This window comes from Culex pipiens, chromosome 3, assembly GCF_016801865.2.
Source record: "Culex pipiens pallens isolate TS chromosome 3, TS_CPP_V2, whole genome shotgun sequence".
NCBI classification, from domain to species: Eukaryota; Metazoa; Arthropoda; class Insecta; order Diptera; family Culicidae; genus Culex; species Culex pipiens.
In genome coordinates this window covers 176,096,934-176,111,904 of record NC_068939.1, presented here as the reverse complement: position 1 = coordinate 176,111,904, position 14,971 = coordinate 176,096,934, and the positions used below count along the sequence as shown (strand labels likewise).

General features: G+C 35.0%; 1 long non-coding RNA gene across 1 annotated transcript in view; it reads left to right on the top strand.

Moving 5' to 3' along the window:
• Positions 1-8,357, top strand: part of LOC128093482 (uncharacterized) — an 80,177-nt gene extending 71,820 nt beyond the window's left edge. The window contains exon 3 of the long non-coding RNA XR_008212522.1: positions 8,110-8,357. This is a non-coding gene — a long non-coding RNA (uncharacterized LOC128093482). The remainder of the gene's footprint in view (positions 1-8,109) is intronic.
• The last annotated feature ends 6,614 nt before the right edge of the window (positions 8,358-14,971 follow it).

Genomic DNA, 14,971 nt, shown 5'->3' with positions numbered 1-14,971 from the left:
ATTTTAACACACTTCTTTTAATTTAAATGTTGGAACCGTAGCCTGTTATTTCAATTTTTTTACTTTTTTATTTTTTGGTTAGAGTCGAGGGACATAAGCTTCAAAAAATAATTTGCAAAGGTCTAAATTGATTTTGACAAAATTTTATACTTCGATGAACTAAGCTTGCTGGGATTCCTATCTAGATAGAACAAGATAGTACACGGACATCGAGTTATTATTTTTTCAGTTTTGAAGAAGGATTTTTTGTTTTCGTTGTAATTAACAAAATTAAATCCAAAGCTTAATCAGCTAATTATTTTACGAATCTGGGAAAGTTTTTTTGCTTATACAATCAAATACTAGATCAGAACAAAATATGCAGGCTTAGAAGTACAAAAAAAATAACAAGTTATAGCAAAATTTACCATTACTGAGCATTTATTTCTGTGCATTTATCTGAAAAATAAGTTAAAAAAACAAAAACCTGCTATCATTATCTATTTTATGAAATCTAAAAAAATATTCACCCAACTTAACTACTGTAATAAAATTTGAATTCCGCCTATCTCATATTATCTGAAAAATGAAAAATTAAATAACTGTGTTTATGAATTTGACCCTATTAAGGTTTCCAATTGTAATTATAAAATCAAAACTTATATTGAAGCAATCATTGAAAATTAATACCAATTTATCAAAATGCTTGTAAATTTGGGAAGGGCGCCAAACTGATGCTTCGCCAAGGGCTCCGTGGACCCAAGGTACGGCTCTGTGACCAATCTTCCAATTAAGTAGAATCACCAAAATTTAATTTTCTATGAAGTTTACTTTTTTCTCATACTTTTAAAAGAACTAGAAGCAGGCCCGTAGCCAGGGGGGCTGGCTTCGGGCTGAAGCCCCCCCCCCACGAGATTTTTGAGGGAAGAAGAAGAAAACTTCTTCTTCCAGATCCCCCCCCCCCTCCCCGAACCAACATTCTGGCTAGACTCCTGACTAGAAGTCAAATCAACTGAAAATATTTTGATATGCATTTTTGCACCCAGTTCTATACAACTTTTTTTTGCAATTTCGAAAACAACATTCGGATAGGTTTCTCAGTGAAAGAAACGTACGACTGTTTCAAACCAAAGTAGTAATTGGTTATTGCAAGAATGTTTTTGCCATTCGTCATGAAACTACTTACATTTTCTGTAATTCGCGAGCGACGAAACGGCCTACTTTTCTCTTCCAAAATTAACAGAATGGAAAATTAAAACCCTTCAATATCAGTGCTGACAATTTCTTCTTTTCACCAATGAAATGGGTGCTGAAAAGTTGAACTTTTCATCACTAGTATCGAAAAGTAAAAATTTTCAGTATTTGCTCGTTGCAAAATTTGTTTTTTTTTCAGCACTCGTCGTATTTATCCAACTAGGTAAACCTCATTGGATAAATGTACGACTCTTCCTGAGCAGGCTCTTTCGTTGTTCGAGAATGACAGGAAAAAAAACTACTGACTAAAATAACAGGTTTTTTTGTTCATGGATCTGAAGTTGCAAACAAAGTTGAACTTCCGATAATCAATTATGGACTGTTCTTTGAAAACTAATGATTGCAATAAAAAAGGCTGGTGAAAAATGTATATTATTTTTTACTGAAATGGTAAAAGCATGGATTATATTTTGAATTTGCAGTTTCCATCCTTAAATTTCGTTCTCCCCCATGGACTCCAGCGGATGCACGAAGGTCGGTCGGTGTTACAGCGAACGATAAGGTGTACGCAGCCAAATGGTGCAGACATAATGCTCTATAAAGGTACTTCCCATCGCCATTCGGCGCCGGGGTCGTCACCTTCGTCTTCATCACCCCACCAAGCAATGGCTAAAACAATAAAATATGGCGACAAAACTTTATTATCACGTGCCACACGGTGGCGGCGGGAAAGATTTTTGCACATTTCACACCGTACTGACACGTGCAAGTCCTTCCTCCTTGAGACCGGATTGAGTTGAACCGGCAAAACGGGGGGTTTGCTTAAGTTTGTCTAAACTTTGTTCGATGCGGAAGAGGACGTGCGATAAGTTGCCGGCTGAGAGTGAGTTGTTTCGAGATTTGTTTTATGGGTTGGAAGCTTTTCAATGTTGTCAAAGGAATTGACATTTATGGTTTTGTCAAGTTTTCCATTGACACAGGAAAGAACTCTGAAGTTTTAGATTGGATACAGCGCTTGTCATCATTTTAAATTAAAACAACAAGTGGGGAAGTCAATTTTTTGTAACTTCATTAGAGAATTTTGAAGTTAAAATTTTTAACTGGCAGTTCATTGAAATTTGTGAAATTAAAAAAAAACTCTCGTAAAAGGTTTGTTTGATGGCGATATCACAAGTATGATAGATTTGGGCTCCCTTAACACACTACAATCAACAGAATTGAGTTTAGGCCTCATCCATAAAGTATGTCACGCTCTAGGGGGGGAAGGGGGGGTCTGAGCGAGTGTGACCTTGCATGTTATAAGTATAGGAAAAGCGTGACAAAGGGGGGGAGATGATGATGATGATGGTCCCACCTCTTACCCCTACAAAGGTTTGAGCTGGACGAGTTATCGTTTTGATAATATGGGTCAACATTAAAATCAGTTATGAAGAAAAACGAGCTGATTTTCAAAGCAAATATAAACAAGCCTTTCAATTAACTCTGTAATTACAGTTTACTTTCGTAGATTACTAGTTGATAGGCCTGTAACTGTATCAGCTTCAAGGAATCGCATTTGGTACTAACTACTGTTCGGAACACATATAGTTTTACTTGTATCTATCTGAACTGGGTTGCTACTAAGTGACAAGCTTACAGCGACATTGCCCGAAATCGCACCCTACTGTTTTACCTGACAGAGTGTACGTAACGAGTTTTGCCTGAAGACTTGTACTTTTCGACACCCTATCTTTCGACCGCCAAAACCTACTAAACTAGCTTTCCCTATAGCCTTCCGAGCTCTCCTGTCTTCAGAGCAACTACCAATTTATATCATACATAGTAAAAATAAAAAACATTTACTTTCATCATCGTCAACTTAAGAGGCACATTATATTTGCATATCGCGCGCGATTCTCAAACCTTTGTAGACTTCTCATTTTTTTTTTAAACTCTAATTTAAACAACATTTCAAAAAAAAATCCATCATCATCATGTGGTCATACAGAGCAATTAACTTGTGCATTCGTTTAGAATTCCGTCAATATATAATTATATGAAGTCAAACTTAAAATACTAATTTAATGTGCGAGCAACACCGTCTTTTGAACTCTGCTATTGTCGTTGATTGTTTAATCTGTCGGGGCAACGAATTGAAAATATTTACACCTTTATAGAACAAGGAATTTTGAGCAGCCCCAAATAAAAAATTTGGAGTGCGAGGCTCACCTGCACTTCTTGTAAAATGATTGTGAATATCACTACCTCTTAAAATTCGATCACACAAATATCTAGGCAGCAAACCATTTATAAGCTTATACACAAAAATCATAGTAGAAAAAATTATTCTTTGCTTCACAGACAGCCATTGCAGGGCATCTAACATGAACAAATGTGAAGTGAATCTGTTACATTTTAAAATTAATCGCATTATTTTATTTTGCAATCGTTGAAGCCTAGATACTTGTGTTTCATTTGCCAAAAATAATATCGATGAACAAAAGTCTAGGTGTGGTGAGATTATAGATTTGTAAAGCTGAATCTTACTCTGAAGGTTAAGTTCATTTCTTAGACGACACATAATTCCATACTTTTTTGCTATCTTTTTAATTGTGTTTTCAATATGTATGTTAAATTTCAAGTTTTCATCAATGATAACCCCTAAATATTTTATTGAATTAACCCGGTCAACTTGTTCTCCATCAATTAAAATTTGCACATTCTCTAGGTTTTGATGTCGCGGTGAAATAATCATGTATTTAGTTTTATTTATATTCAATTTCAACTGTTTAAATTTTAGCCATTTCGAAAGTGCATCTAAGTCTTCATTCAAGTACAATATAGCGTCAGTTGGATTTTTAGCAGCAACAAAAATAACAGTGTCATCCGCAAAAAGATTGATATCACAGTGTTTCAAAATTAATTTCATGTCGTTAATGTACATTATGAACAATATGGGCCCTAAGACACTTCCCTGAGGAACACCGAGGTTGTTTTCTCTGGATTCTGAAATGGTTTCATTAAAAATCGTCCGCTGAGTTCTAAAATTCAAATAGTTATCAAACCAATTGAAAACTGAACCCTCGACACCAAAATGCTGGAGTGTCTGTAATAATAATGGCCTGGATATAGTTTCAAATGCACGTTTTAAATCTAAAAATACTGCCAAAGTAGAAGTTCTGTTTTCGAAAAATTCTTTCCATTTTGCTAAAACTAAATTCAATGCAGTTTCACAAGAATGACCTTCTCGGTATCCGGACTGTTCTGGGATTAATAATTTATTTTCTTTCAAGTATTCAAGTAACTGAGATTTCACGACAAGTTCTAAAATTTTCTCCAGCGTATGAAGCATATTGATAGGGCGAAACTCCTCAGCATTTTTTGTACCAACGACTTTCTGAATCGGAACAACTAAAGATTCTTTCCAGACTGTTGGAACTTGACCCGACAAAAGGGATTCATTTATAATTTCAAGCAAAGTGTGACCAATGACATGAAAACAATCTCTCAAAATTTTTGGATTTACGTTATCAATCCCTGATGAGTTTCCTAAATCAAAACAAATCTTTTTAAGTTGAACATACGTTATAGGATTGAAAACTTCTAGTTTACAGTTTCTATTTAACAAATTTCTGATTTCAACAGGTTCTTCTGTTCTATCTATACTTTCATTAATTTTAACAACACTGTCAATAAAATAATTATTAAATTTACTAGCAATAGCATCATCGGAACATTCTTCAATAGCTCCAAAAAGAATGGTTCTTGGAAGGCTATCTTTTGATTTCATTAATTTTTTCAATATTTTCCATAATTCTTTACTATTATTTTTATTTTGTTCAATCTTTCTTTGAATATCAGTACTTCTGGTTGTTTTTAAACTTCTGGTATATTTGTTTCTTGCAATTTTGTATTCATTCCAATGTCTAGGATTATTCGTTTGGCAAAATTTCTTGTAAAGTCGATCTCGTTTCTGTTTCAATCTTAAAAATTCGCCATTATACCAACCGTTTGAATCTTTCATATTTTTGTACTCCGTAGTTACTAACTCTTTTGTACAATTTTTCAAGGTATTTGTCAAAATTTGTGTTTTTAAGTTGAGTTCTCCTGTTAAAGTTCTAAAATTTACTTGTCTCTCTAAAAGATCACAGAAAACTGAAGGTGTATATTTTTTCCAAGATTTAATTTTGATCCGATCATTCGAAGATTCCAAATTAAAATTAGAAATGGTAATAACCAATGTTTCGTGGTCTGTTATTTTCCAATCACTTTGAGTGACAGCTTTAACATTATCGATGTTAGAGAAAACACAGTCAATTATCGTTCTACTGTTCTTAGAAATTCTTGTGAAATCAGTTACTTTTTGTGTTAGACCTAAATAGTCTGTAAGACTTTTAAGATGTGCAGAATTATGTTCATCAAGCCAATTAATGTTGAAATCGCCAGTTATTAAGTTTAATATACTCATATCTATGAAATTTTCTAGCCAATTTTCTAAAATTTGGATGAACCGCTGATCACTAGAACTTGGCGAGTGATACAAAACTCCATATTTACCCGTCTTCATGCCTTTTTCATCAGTAATTCCCAAAAACCAGTTATTTTCCAAAAACTCGTTCAAACAAACTTTAATTTGAATAGACTCTTTAAAATAAATAGCAACTCCTCCAGTGTGCCTAGAGTGTGACAAACAAAAAACAACTTTATAACCTGGAATAGAATATTGATCAAATGCTTCTGGTTGAGTAATGTGCGTTTCAGAAAGTAATACTAAAAGAGGATGCGAACTTTCCACTAACTGTCGTAAAGCTACGTAGTTTGTGGTCAGCCCTGCAACATTCAAATAGATTATTTCTGTAGCATTTACTTTCCCCCCAGTATTTGATTGCTATTCATTTTCATACATTCGATCCTTTTTAATTGCCAGTAAGTGTCGAAAAACTGGACATTTGGAGCTAAATGCTGCATGATTCACGTCAAGATTCATCTTTTGCTCTTTGTTCTTTTTTAAACAGTTAACACATTTCATTACTGTTGAAGTACACTCAGAGGTTTTATGGGACTCGCTACACTTCGAACACGTTTCGTTTTTTGTACATGTAGTGCTCATGTGTCCAAATTCTCCACATTTGAAGCATCTCAGAACTTTGATTGCCTCAAACACTGAACATCTATCAAACCCTATATTAACCTTTCCGGCTTCTATTAATGCGTCAAAAGTATCATTGTTAACTTCAACTATAACACTGAATTTATTGTATTTTATGCGAGGATTTTCGTAAGAAGAAACAACTTTAACATGTTCAATAAAAATTTCGTCATTTTGAGTGGTCAATAAATCAATAAAATCTTCAGGAGCATACTTTTCACTCATACCTACAATTTTCAATTTTGGAAGTCCATTCGAGACAAATGCAGTATAATTTTGTCCAATTTTGTTTTCAATGTCACTTTTCACTTTAGAAAGGTTTTGTCCTGGGGCACACTGAGCAATAATTGAGCCGTCTCTACCATTTTTGAAATTATTAATCTTATGCAATTTGGGGTCAAGGTTTGATTTCAAAAAAGTCCTGGTTTGTTCGTTACTTTGGTTATTCTCATTTGGTTTAATCACAATTACTGGTCGACGAATGGCTAGCTTTTTTTCTTTAGAGCTGTTTTTAGTTTCTAGATTTCCTTTCAAAATATCCGCAAAAGTAAGTGATTCAAAAACATTATCATTTTCTTCATCGTCAACCACCATTGGCTCAGAGTCAAGGGCGCGTTTTTTACTACCCGGGAGCCCATCTGATTCTGAATGAATTCCTCTTTTTCTTGTAACATTTACTTTTTTTACTTTATTATTTTTCTCACAGTTCAATGTTTTTAATTTTTCAATTTGACTCGCCACACTGTTTTCAACAACTGTTTTCATTTTATTCTGAAACGTTTCAACCCACGTACTCATGACATCTTCTATCCCTTTCTTGATAGTTTCGTCGATTTGAGTAGCAATTCTTTCATTGATGCCAGAGATAGAATTGAAGACGTCAGAATATTTCTCCAACTCTTCTTTTATCTCTTTGACATCAGCGAGAAGCACTGCGATCTCAGCATCAATTCCACTATCAAGACATAGGTCACATTTGAACTGCACATTTTGCTGTTCATTAATCACCTTCGCCGTCGCTTTGGTCAGAGTAGTGCAGGAACGGTGAAAAAAGGCCCCACACCTCCCCGAACAAGGTACGGCATCCTCAAAACAAATTTTTTGCTCGCACTTGCCACACACGCTCATTTCGCGCGCTCGGCCGAGCCAGACAAACAATACAAGAGCAGAGTACAAAAGACACGAAAGAAGCTAACAGCAGCTGCCACCGAATTGGATAGCAAACCGTTGTAGCCGATGGAAATAAAATCGATTATATTTTTTAAACTAATAACGTTCGTTTCAAAACTTATACTCATCTGAGTTGACGGCAACTTCGTTCACACATAGACAAATTTTGCACCCACAACTCGCACTTTAACACTCAAAATTTATTGTTTTAATCACAACACAGCACAAGTGAACTACTCTGTTGACATCAACAACAAGTTATTATGGGAGAGGGGGGTAGATTTTGGCTGATATTAGCGTGACGTACTTTATGGATGAAGCCTTAAGTGATATCCCTTCCCATGCGCATGACTATTTATGATAAATTTAAATCAATTATACTTATTGCGGGGGATCGGATAACCTCTTTTCAGCAGAGTAGACAAGTTTAACTTGGTAACTAATAGCTAAAAGCTAAAATTTATTATTACATCAGCGTTCATCAAAGTGTCTAAAGTTAGCTTACATTTGGTTTCCTGATTTGTCTATCCAATTCACCAGTTATGTGCACAATTCCAAGTACAGAAACTGCTGGTAATTTTGATTTTATAGCCTAATTTTGTAAATAACTACTAACTTGATCTTTTCTTTCCTTTCAGGACTTTTCTCGGCCCTTCTGGACTACTTCACCGCTCGTCTGTGCAGAACTCCTTGAGCCGCCGCCCACAACACGTTTGCAAATTAAGTAAATTTCAATAATTAGCATAATTTCACACCGGCACGGTACAATTTATCTTCGAGCAAAAATCTAATTTTACGTTCTTCTCCCTACGCAATGTTTACATTCGCTCATTCCGCTCTGTCAGTCATACACACTCATAGCATGCCTAACTGTTACCCACTTTTGGGTTCGACCCGTACGAGGGGTATTCGTACGAGGTATTTCAACCCCGCGCGACGTCTCAACAATACTCAAATTTACACAATTTACACTTCTAGAGTTTTTTTAGGTTCCTATAAACATATGAAAAACAATAGCTTATAGGACTCTTGACTTATTAACAAAGGCTTCTTAAATTACCATTCTTTTGAACGTTAGCATACGTGTATGCACTTGATTTGAATACTATGCCAACACCTCTCTAACGAGTTCACGTACATCAAAAGGTGGAAGAGCTCCCAGTTTCCAGAACAAGATGCTACATCATGGAAAGTGCTTTTCAGCGCTCTGCCCATTCTGCCCTTGAGACATTCCCGACAGTTGCCGTCGGAAACCAATCCGTCACGTAATCTCTTAATGAAGAAAACAAACAATCACTCGCATACTAATCCCGCAGTTGTATGGGTGTGGAAGTGTGTGTGTGTGCTGTTCGTGCCGCCGCCAGTGCCATTTAGCAGAATTGACTTCTTGGAGATTGTTGGCCGTTCCGAACTGGGGCGGCGGCCTGCCTGGAACTGCTGGCCCCGGAAGGCTCCAAGTTGGCTCTCGTTCGGACGTTCTTCCATCCTTCTCAAAGTGAGGATCCTTCCAAGGAGTAATAATTCCAAGGAGCAGCCGCTCTTGCACTTTGCCACCGTTTGATGTTGGACCCTGGGTGGGTCTGTTGCTTACACACAAACTCACTCGCACATCAATCCCTAACCTCACCCGTTCTCCCTGGGCCAAGTGTCTACCGCACGACCTAGTGCACATCAATCTACTTACGTGTGCTTGGCTGCTGCTGACGATGTGGCTTGTACTAATGGCAATCCGGGGCTCGGGGTGTGATTCTGCTTGAGCTGCAATAAAGCCTTCCGTGCCGGATGTTCCGGATTGTGGAGGGATGTTGGGGGAAAAAAGATACAATATCTTGGAAACGGAAGCGAATTTTCAAAATCGCTTAAAAGCATCTTGCAATGTTTGTTGAGTTTAATAAAACGTCACACCTATAACCCTGCCTCCCCTATCAACGATTCGTTGTAATGTATGCAACTCTCTCAGCAGAGCCCCACCCAACCGGCACCAGTCAAGGGTCCTCGAGACGATTCGTCTTGGTTCTTTCCCGACACCAGCTCGTTCCGGATAGAGGTTCAACTTCGACAACCGACGGACCGACCGCCGTCACCAGCTCTGATGCCTATCAACGGGGTTCTTTCTCTCTCTCTCTCTCTCTAAGTCACTGTCTCTATCTCTCTCTCTATTCTCCTATTGCTTCGTCGATATGCTATTTGAGTGGTTGTTCAGGGGGTCCTTCCCTATTCAGAACGAATGTTTGCACAAACAAAACACACTCACATTCACACGGTATAGAAGGCCATCATCACTCATTCATCCATTCATACATAAATAATCGCCTTTCGTTTGTTCTCCGGGCTGCAATCCTCTGGCCCGTACCTTTCGGCGGCAGCACACACACTCACGTGCACACTGTTCACGTGGGAAGACTGGCAAAAGTTATGCTTTCGGTTCGCTTTTCTTTTGTTCGACCTGCCCCGTCAGATTTGCACCTCACACTTACTCGTGAAAGGCAAAATTCGGCGAGTGTTTGTTGATCTTTTGTTGCTCCAATAAATAAATTACCGTTGCAGAGTGTTGGAACGTGCCCTTTGTTCCGGACGGTGAAGGCCACGAGTGGTACGAGTGCGAGCGAGTGAGCGTAGCGGCGTCCTGGAGAAATTTGGCAGTGAGCAAGAGGGGTCGTTCATTAACAACGCTTTTTTATTTTTTATTTGGGAATTTAGAATAATAAAGATTAATATATAATAATTTTTATAACGTTTGTTTTATTTTTTTTATCAGATTTAAATTTTAACCATAAATGAATTTTAAAGGATAACCTGTGAGGTTCATGAATTAGCAGAAGTAAAAATGTTGGATCAGAAGATTCAAGAAAAATGTTTGAAATTCAGGGAAAAATGTGCTATTTCTGAATACCCCTTGATTCAAGGATTGGTTTAGTTTATGGTAAGATTAAGTTAGTTTTAGGTTAGGTTATGTTTTCTTATTTTTTTTTCCTCATTGTACCTAGTGTTACAAAAATGATAAATCATATACTTTTAAAGTTATGAAAATGAACAGTGTTAAATCACGAAAAGCAAACTAAAGCTGAAGAGCCACAGCTGACCACTTATTATGTAAACCAAATGTAATTATTATATGAAAGAGTCAATAAAGTATATTTAATTGAAAAAAGGATAACCTATCAGGCCTAAAACGCATTTACGAAAATATTTTTTTCCTAAAGCCCCTTAGAGCCGTCTGCGCAAAAATGGTCATTTTCGGAAGCTAATAACTTTTCAGCAAAAAATCCCAAAAATATGGTGTCTTCGGGAAAGTTGTTCTTAATTTAAGGGATGTCCTACATTTGATAATTGATACAGATTGGACGACTATTGTGCCCTCCACAGGTAAAAACTGAAACATTTGCTTTCCCGAACAGACGGTAATAACTAAATTCATGCCATTTCAATAACAAATACTGTTAAAATAACAGAAAGTGTTATGGAATATTCTTGCAAAATCAATTTTTGCATAAGAGTTCAATAACAGTTTATGTCATCATAACAAAATTTGTTATCGGTCTGATATTGATTGAAAGCCAGAACAACTTGAGAATAACATTTTTTGTTATGGAAGAATACCTGAAACTGTTATTGGGATGATCGGATTAGTTGTTAAAATAACAAAAAATAATAACAAAGATTTGTTCGAAAAATAATTAAAAATGTTTTTAGTCTGTTATTACAATAACAATCCAATAACAAAAAAATCATAACGGCGAATAACAAATCTTGTTATAAATAACAAAAAAAAATTATTAGCCTGGTATTTTCCAATAACAAAAAATGTTATTCCCGCGTTATTTCCGTCTGCTCGGGTTTCTCCATACATTTTGACGATTTTTCCCATACAAACTTCAAGCGATTAGAGCAAGGGTGTCCAAAGTATTTTTTTTAGAATACTTCAAAATAATAATGGAGATTTGAGTGCAAGCAACTGAATGCAAAATGCAGTTAGTGTTTTTCGTTAAAAGGTTTTTTTTCGTCGAATCTTAATTTTTTGCATGTAAAGACTGCAAATCAACTATACGGGTACTTTAGACAATATTTTCATTGAAATGTTGGATTTTTAGCTCACAACGACTTTTCTTTAGTTACACTCAATTCAAAGATAAAATTACGCTGTTTCATAAATTGTTCAAATTAAATTTCACCATTTTCGAATTGTAAAAAAATCTTTTAAAATTACAAGTACATTCAACCAAATATTTTTTTACCAAATTCCTAAAACAATTAAATAAACAATACTGATAGCAAACTGTGATTTCGTGTTTTCTATTATTATTTCTTAACGGAATTGTTAGTAACGAAAATGTTATTAATGTTATGTAAAAATAACTGAAATTTAAAAAAAATCAACTGATAGATGTAGTTTTTTAGTTCTTTGGATTAAAATAAAGCAATTAATTTTTTTAACTACCTATTTCGCAAATTTGACCCGCAAGCTAATTTGAGCTTCAAATTTGGCCCGGTCTTCAAAAACTTTGAGCACCCCTGGATTAGAGGGAGGGGTTCCCGTGGTCAGAATGAGCTCAAATTTGGAGTTAGGCCTAGTGATGGGTCAATCTTTAATTTCAGGGGGTAGCCCCAAGAAAGCTCAAAATTGGACCACATGCAATTTTAGGTTTTTTAAAACTGTTATTTTTTTAAATTCTAAATTTATTCAAAAAATGAAGGGGCAAAAAAATAAAAAATGATCAAAATTTAAATGTTATTTTTTTTTATTAAACCGATTGCAAATAATTCTGAATACCAGGGCTGCGGAGTCGGCCGACTCCAGCTTTCAGCTCCAACCGACTCCGACTCCGACTCCAACTACGGCCTACCAACTCTAGCCGACTCCGACTCTGACTCTAGTATTGAACATATTGTCGGCTCTGACTCTGACTCCGACTACACAAATTTTTAATTGTTTCAAAAGTTTGTTAACTTTTATTTTGAAAACATTGACAAAATTGGTTATTCAAATACATTCTAAGCGTCATTTTTTCTCAAGGAAAAAAGTTTTTAAGCTATACGTTATTGAAACAGAAATCAAAAAATATCTCCAGTTTTAAAGACATTATCACAAGAACAATTTTTTAGGTAAATTTGGATTTATTCACTGCACCTCAAATTTCATTTATTTCATTAAATGATAATAAATTTAAATAAAAATTAATATATAAATGAAACCTTGCCTTAATGATCCTTTTAAGAAATAAATTGAATTTGCTCACTAGTGAATATCAAAGTCACCTTGGTTTTTTAAATAACAATTTTAAACGAAACTATTTTTAAAAGCTCCATTGATTTTTTTCAAGAGGTACATGGACATCACGCAATGGTTGAAGGAGATTATTATTGCAAATCAATATACCTAAAAAAATCAAATATCCGTGAACTAGAAAGTTTTTTAACCAGGGATTTTTCATTTATTTTAATTTTAAATTTCTATATATTGAAAAGGAGGCGCGCGATACTTTTTGTAACTTCACCCAAAACGAAGCTTATGTGTGATTTTACCGGTTGAGTAATATTTCAAAAATAAATTAAAATACTATCATTTATTTAAACATTTTTTTGTTAGGTCCTTTGGAACTGAAATCTTTAAATTTGCTCAATGATAATTTGCAACGATATCAAAATAGTTTGCCCAAGTTTCCCCACTTTCAGATCTCAATAGAGAAATAATTAACATTCAAATAATTGAACAACATGTTCAACATAATAACATTCAATGATTATTTCAAAACTAGTTGCAACTTTTTTTGATATGTTTTGTCAGTTTCAAATATTTTAAACACGACACTTTAATTTTTTTGTACTTAGTTAAAAACAAAATGTGCACGTTGAGTTCCAAGCAGTAGATTGTAGTGATCGTCGATTATTTGATGGAAGAGTTTTACTCTCAGTGAGTTTTTTTCCGATGTCCAAAAACAGTGATAAATATTTTTTTATCTTTTTATTACCTCGTAACTTTTTTCCTTTAAAATGATTTCATTAAACCTCCAAGACATTCGCTTATGGGATGAAAAAGACTAATTGTGTACTTTTTTCAGACAGAACTGGATTAAATTTAGTCAAATTTGAATTGAAAGGGTACACTAATATAGGCAAAAGAATGCAGTCAACAATCAATTGAATATTTGTGACTACAAAACCACTACACAGTGGTATTGTCTGTTATTTTTAAAGTGTAGCATCATAACATCATAACATATTGGGGTGAGAGAGGATTAACAGATTGTTATTTCGTGATCGTTGTGAAATAACACAATAAGAGCATTTAAATCACAATAAAAATGCTTAAAAAACATAAATGCATCTTATAAATTTCTTTTAAAAAATGAAAAAAAATGGCAAAGCAGTGCATGCAACTTAAAAAAAAACAATTAAAATTATAAGAAGTTTTGTTAATTAACCTGCATTATAACAAATACTGAACAATAAAAAAATGGTGAATCTTAGATAACTCCAACTCATAATCCGGGTTATCTGAAATTTTCGGCTCCGATTCTAACTTCAGCTCATAAAATTTAGCCGACTCCGACTCCTACTTCAGCTGTTCGAGTTTTGACGACTCCGATTCCGGGTTCCTAAAAAGACCCAACTCCACCGACTCCGGCTACGACTCCACAGCCCTGCATTAAACTATCTAAATTTTAGTTTGAACGCTTTCACAAACAAAATCGTTGAATAATCCAGACATTGAACTGAAAAATAAAAAGTGAGGCTATCAATCGATTCCCGAGCAGACGGAAATAACTGGGAAATAACATTTTTTGATATTTGAAAATACTAGGCCAATAACATTGTATGTTATTTATCACAAGATTTGTTATTCGTCGTTATGATTTTTTTGTTATTGGATTGTTATTGTAATAACAGACTAAAAACATTTTTAGATATTCTTCGAACAAATCATTTTTATTATTTTTTGTTATTTTAACAACTAATCCGATCATCCCAATAACAGTTGTAGGTATTCTTCCATAACAAAAAATCTTATTCCTGTTGTTTTGGCTTTCAACCAATATCAGACCAATAACAAATTTTGTTATGATAACAACAACTGTTATTGAACTCTTATGCAAAAATGGGTTTTGCAAGAATATTCCATAACATTTTTGGTTATTTTAACAGTATTTGTTATTGAAATGGCATGAATTTTGTTATTACCGTCTTCCCGGGTCGAGACAATTTTAGGAATTAAAATTTGAAGTCATTTAAGCTTATATGTAACCCCTTAACGAAATTCAAGATTTACAATTCGTTCAGTTGCAAATGTTAAACCCACGTAGTTTATGACCACCACCCTGGTGGAATTTTTCATATCTTGCCAATGCTACAGTCCCGCACGAATCCGGAACACTTGGTGCGGGTACCCCCGGGGCTGGCAACTCACAGAAAAGGTGATGATGAATTACGGGAGACAATGAAGTGAACAGGACGAACGATATGAGTTGCTGACCTTGCCGGCAATTTTTCGAACAGTCGGAC